Source organism: Tupaia chinensis, unplaced genomic scaffold (assembly GCF_000334495.1).
Source record: "Tupaia chinensis unplaced genomic scaffold, TupChi_1.0 Scaffold146604_1, whole genome shotgun sequence".
In the NCBI taxonomy this organism is placed as follows: Eukaryota; Metazoa; Chordata; class Mammalia; order Scandentia; family Tupaiidae; genus Tupaia; species Tupaia belangeri.
The window spans coordinates 162,419-168,616 of NW_006206460.1; positions in this window are offsets into that span (position 1 = coordinate 162,419).

Sequence of the window (6,198 nt, forward strand, 5' to 3'; positions counted from 1 at the left end):
AACCTCTCCAATAAAAAAGACAATTTTTTTTTGTTAAGAATTCCACGTAAGAATAGCTGTAATGTTCATTAATATTTATTTTTAAGGAATTGTTTTGTGATTATTTTTAATTTGACCAGAGAGAGACAGCACAAGGGCAAATGAGAAAGCAAGCTGCCAGGTCCAGGACTCAAACCGATATTACCCACATGGGAGTCTAGCACGTTAACCACTACACCTCCTGTCGGCTCCTGTTAGTTCAAATTTCCCAAATTTTCCCCAAGGTGTTTGGTAGTTGTTGTTTTCCAGTGAGGATTTGGTGGCGGACCACACATTATAGTTGGCAGTAAAGTTTACACTTTTTTCCCCCTTAACCGACAATGTCCGGGGACTCAGAAATCTGGACTCCGGTGAGAAAAGCAAGGACATTTCCCTGTCACCGGTCGTCTGATAGAGAAGAACCCTGCGAAGTGCGGCCCAGGCGTGGAGGCTCATGGGAGATGTAGTCTTCAGTCTGGCCGGCTCACGCGCAGCCCTCTGGGGTCGGGTTTTCTGGGCTTCATCTGCGCGTGTGCAGGCTTAGCCGCACGTTCCTGTTACTGCACCCTCGGGGCGCGGTGGTCCCAGGCTTTCTGCGCACCTGCGGGCCAGTAGTTATCCACCCGCGGTGGGATGTAGTGGGTCAGGGTCTCCTTGCGGCAGGCATCCAGAGAGGAGCGGGGTTGTACCTTGCAGTCGCGAGCAGAAAGCTAGGGACCACCGAGTCTCCTGAGCTGGTGTGTGCGCGTGAGCCCCGAATGTCCTGAGCCGGTGTGTGCACGTGAGCCCCGAATCTCCTGAGCCGGTGTGTGCGCGTGAGCCCGGAATCTCCCGAGCCGGTGTGTGCGCTTGAGCCTGGGCTGGCTTGCAGCTCGACCAGGGAAAAGCTTACGCGGGCGCCAGGAAAGTCGTTTTTTTACGCTGGCGATTGACATGCCAGATCGCGTGGGCGGTGGATCTGCTTGGAGACCCTGAGCGCAGGAGCCACGAAGACCTGGGTGAATTCGTGTTCAATTATCTGTAAGCAGGGCACAGAAAGGATCTGGTTAGGAGTCAGGTTTCTCGTCTGAAAATGAAGGTATTAATAATGACTGCTTCGGGGCGGCAGGTGATGTGGTGGTTAAGGGGCCTGGACTCCCACGTGGCTAATCTGGGATTGGGTCCGGGACCTGGCGGCTTGCTTTCTCACTTTCTGTCTCTATCTTTGCTGCCCCTCTCTCTCCTTTTTGCTCTATCCCTCTGGTAAAAAATAAAATAAAGTTAAATAAAATCATTCTTAAAATGAATGACTGCTTCATGGCATTGTTTTGAAACTTAGGTAAGTCCTCACCTGTAAAGCTAAGAGCTAAGTGCAGGTTACTAACCCCTGAGTAAGTGACAGCTGCTGTCATGCTTAGAAAACACTTTGTTCTTTTGAGCCACTTACCTAAACCTTACAACCACACTAGGAGGCCAGCCTCATCATCTGTGTTAAAAATAACAACAGACTCTCAGGTGAGTGGAGCCATTTCCTCCAGTCACAAGTTTAGTGGTGTGGGAGCTGGGATTCCAGGGCAGGTGTGCTTTACTTCCCGTCTCAGATTGCCTAATATTGCACCTGCTTAAAACCAGCATGCGGCCTTCCCAGCACTTCAGTGATCTGTCCCCAAATACACTAGGATATCCTGGGAAGTGAATGTAAATGGACTCTCACTACCCATGTGTATTCTGGAATTTCTGGTGGTGTCTTGTCAGATCCCTTGTGTCATACCGAAGCTCCTGGCCACCCCTGCACTTGTTGGCTGAGTGTTCATGTGATACAGAGACTTCTAAAGGGTCAGGTTTCTGACCCTAAAATTAGTGTCTCAGGTGCAGTCCCAGCTCCTGGGGCATAATTTTATTTGATAGTAAAGCAGCCCTTTGTGAACGAGGAAGCAGGAGTCCTTTGGTAACAGCAGACTTACATGAAAAGAAAATACTCCTCTAAACTTAGACCTCTCGGCACAGTTTCACAACAGAGATGAACAAGCCCAGACAGAAGGAGGTCTGCACAGCCAGAAGCAGTTTTTGATCTTGCCGAGAATGAGGCTTATTTGACAATGCTACTATCTCCAGCAACCACCACAGACTCTGTGACAGCGGGGTTGGGACCAACTTTGAGAAGAGCAAGACGCTCAGGAGGCCCAGGGCCAGATGCATAGGAAAGTCCTTTCGTTACAGAGTTCATGAGGGGCGGTCTCGGGGTATGGGCTAACCTGGCAGAGGGTGGAGATGCTGTCTTCATTATCTCTAGACAGTCGCTGCCCTACAACTGCTGTGCTGTTGTTACCCGTGTCCATCACCATATGTGACCCTAGTCATACTATTCTTGAATATCCTGACCTCAGGATCCCACACTGATGGTTCACAAAGAGTGTCCATGGTCATCTCCTGACTAAACTCATGAAATTGGGCTAGAGAATGTCAGTGCATTGTCCAGAGCCACCTCGCTTGTGACAGATCCAGGAGTCAAAACTGTCACTCATCATTCGCTCATTTTATGGATGAGCAGTGCTCTGTGGGGATCTCACGGTACTGTTTATTTATTCTTTGCTGGAGGGCATATGTGTTCCCTGGAGACAGACAGGAAGGGAGAGGAGTAAGCACTTCATGGGGGAATGGTCATGCTGTGATTCCTTCTCCTCTTTCTCCTTTACGTGTGTTTCCCAAGCCACAAGGTCCAGAACTGAACTGCACAGTTAGCCTTGCGGGATCTGGCCGCCTTAAACAGACCACAGAGCCAGTCCCAGCCTCTCCACCGTTAAAGCTAGGGACCACCGAGTCTCCTGAGCTGGTGTGTGCGCGTGAGCCCCGAATGTCCTGAGCCGGTGTGTGCACGTGAGCCCCGAATCTCCTGAGCCGGTGTGTGCGCGTGAGCCCGGAATCTCCCGAGCCGGTGTGTGCGCTTGAGCCTGGGCTGGCTTGCAGCTCGACCAGGGAAAAGCTTACGCGGGCGCCAGGAAAGTCGTTTTTTTACGCTGGCGATTGACATGCCAGATCGCGTGGGCGGTGGATCTGCTTGGAGACCCTGAGCGCAGGAGCCACGAAGACCTGGGTGAATTCGTGTTCAATTATCTGTAAGCAGGGCACAGAAAGGATCTGGTTAGGAGTCAGGTTTCTCGTCTGAAAATGAAGGTATTAATAATGACTGCTTCGGGGCGGCAGGTGATGTGGTGGTTAAGGGGCCTGGACTCCCACGTGGCTAATCTGGGATTGGGTCCGGGACCTGGCGGCTTGCTTTCTCACTTTCTGTCTCTATCTTTGCTGCCCCTCTCTCTCCTTTTTGCTCTATCCCTCTGGTAAAAAATAAAATAAAGTTAAATAAAATCATTCTTAAAATGAATGACTGCTTCATGGCATTGTTTTGAAACTTAGGTAAGTCCTCACCTGTAAAGCTAAGAGCTAAGTGCAGGTTACTAACCCCTGAGTAAGTGACAGCTGCTGTCATGCTTAGAAAACACTTTGTTCTTTTGAGCCACTTACCTAAACCTTACAACCACACTAGGAGGCCAGCCTCATCATCTGTGTTAAAAATAACAACAGACTCTCAGGTGAGTGGAGCCATTTCCTCCAGTCACAAGTTTAGTGGTGTGGGAGCTGGGATTCCAGGGCAGGTGTGCTTTACTTCCCGTCTCAGATTGCCTAATATTGCACCTGCTTAAAACCAGCATGCGGCCTTCCCAGCACTTCAGTGATCTGTCCCCAAATACACTAGGATATCCTGGGAAGTGAATGTAAATGGACTCTCACTACCCATGTGTATTCTGGAATTTCTGGTGGTGTCTTGTCAGATCCCTTGTGTCATACCGAAGCTCCTGGCCCCCCCTGCACTTGTTGGCTGAGTGTTCATGTGATACAGAGACTTCTAAAGGGTCAGGTTTCTGACCCTAAAATTAGTGTCTCAGGTGCAGTCCCAGCTCCTGGGGCATAATTTTATTTGATAGTAAAGCAGCCCTTTGTGAACGAGGAAGCAGGAGTCCTTTGGTAACAGCAGACTTACATGAAAAGAAAATACTCCTCTAAACTTAGACCTCTCGGCACAGTTTCACAACAGAGATGAACAAGCCCAGACAGAAGGAGGTCTGCACAGCCAGAAGCAGTTTTTGATCTTGCCGAGAATGAGGCTTATTTGACAATGCTACTATCTCCAGCAACCACCACAGACTCTGTGACAGCGGGGTTGGGACCAACTTTGAGAAGAGCAAGACGCTCAGGAGGCCCAGGGCCAGATGCATAGGAAAGTCCTTTCGTTACAGAGTTCATGAGGGGCGGTCTCGGGGTATGGGCTAACCTGGCAGAGGGTGGAGATGCTGTCTTCATTATCTCTAGACAGTCGCTGCCCTACAACTGCTGTGCTGTTGTTACCCGTGTCCATCACCATATGTGACCCTAGTCATACTATTCTTGAATATCCTGACCTCAGGATCCCACACTGATGGTTCACAAAGAGTGTCCATGGTCATCTCCTGACTAAACTCATGAAATTGGGCTAGAGAATGTCAGTGCATTGTCCAGAGCCACCTCGCTTGTGACAGATCCAGGAGTCAAAACTGTCACTCATCATTCGCTCATTTTATGGATGAGCAGTGCTCTGTGGGGATCTCACGGTACTGTTTATTTATTCTTTGCTGGAGGGCATATGTGTTCCCTGGAGACAGACAGGAAGGGAGAGGAGTAAGCACTTCATGGGGGAATGGTCATGCTGTGATTCCTTCTCCTCTTTCTCCTTTACGTGTGTTTCCCAAGCCACAAGGTCCAGAACTGAACTGCACAGTTAGCCTTGCGGGATCTGGCCGCCTTAAACAGACCACAGAGCCAGTCCCAGCCTCTCCACAGTTTATTTATGCATTCACCAGTCGATGTTTATTTGGACTCTTTGCAACCGTAAGCATTTATGTCCAAGTTTCTTTGTGTAGATATGGCTTCATTTCTTGGGTTAATAAAAAGGAATAGGTGATATTGCTGACACTCCTAATAAAGTATATGTTTAACATCATAAGAAACTGTCAAATTGTTTTCAAAGTGACTGTGCCATTTAATACTCCCATCAGCCATGTGTGAGGATTCTAGTCACTCTGTATCTTCACCAGCATGTAATGAAGTCAAGTCTCTTTTTATGTGAGCCATTTTATTAGATTTGTAATGGCATTTCATTTTGGCTTTATTTTTGCATTTATCTAATGTTTGGTAGTAAACATATTTTGTTTGTTCACCACCTGTTTCTCTTCTTTGGGAAATACTTGTTCCATTCTTTTCCCATTTAAAAAATTTGCTGTTTTGGGGACAGCAGGTGGCATGGTGGTTAAGGCACTGGACTCCCATAGGGCCAACCATAGTTCAAGTCCCGGACTTGGAGGTGGAGGCTTGCTTTCTTGCTTTCTCTCTCTCTGTCTTTCTCTGGCAAGCACATGTGACCTATAGCAAAAATAATTTAAAAATAAAAAATAAATTTAAAAATTGCTTTTTAAAATTACTGTTTGGAGAGTTATATATATTCCATGAAAATGTGTCTTCAGAGAGGCAGCAGGTGGTGTGGTGGTGAAGGTGCTGAACTCCCATATGGCCAACCATAGTTCAAGTCCTGGGGTCTTGCTTTCTTGCTTTCTCTCTCTCTCTGTTTCTCTCTGGCAAGCACATGTGACCTTTAGCAAAAATAATTAAAAATTAAATAAAAAATAAATTTAAAAAATTGCCTTTTTAAAATTACTGTTTGGAGAGTTATATATATTCTATGAAAATGTTTCTTCAGGGAGGCAGCAGGTGGTGTGGTGGTGAAGGTGCTGGACTCCCACATGGTTGACTGCAGTTTGAGTCCCGAACCTGGTGACTTGCTTTCTTACTTTCTCTCTGTTTCTGGTGAGCATAATATATGCCCTAAAGGCAAATTTAAAATAAATAAATAAAACTAAATAAATAATTCTTTTAAAAATATCTCTAAAGAGAAGTAACTTGTAGGTATTTTGTCTCAGCTGTGTTTTTCATATTCTTTTCAAAAAAGTTTACTTATTTCCTACATGAGAAAGAGATAAAGAGCAAGAGACAGAGAGATAACACCCCAGCAGGGTTTTGACACCGTAATCACCGATAGCCAGTCCCAGATCATAGGAGTGCATGTACCCAGTGTTCTCAGGAAGGTCTCTGGACACATGATGTGAACCGTCC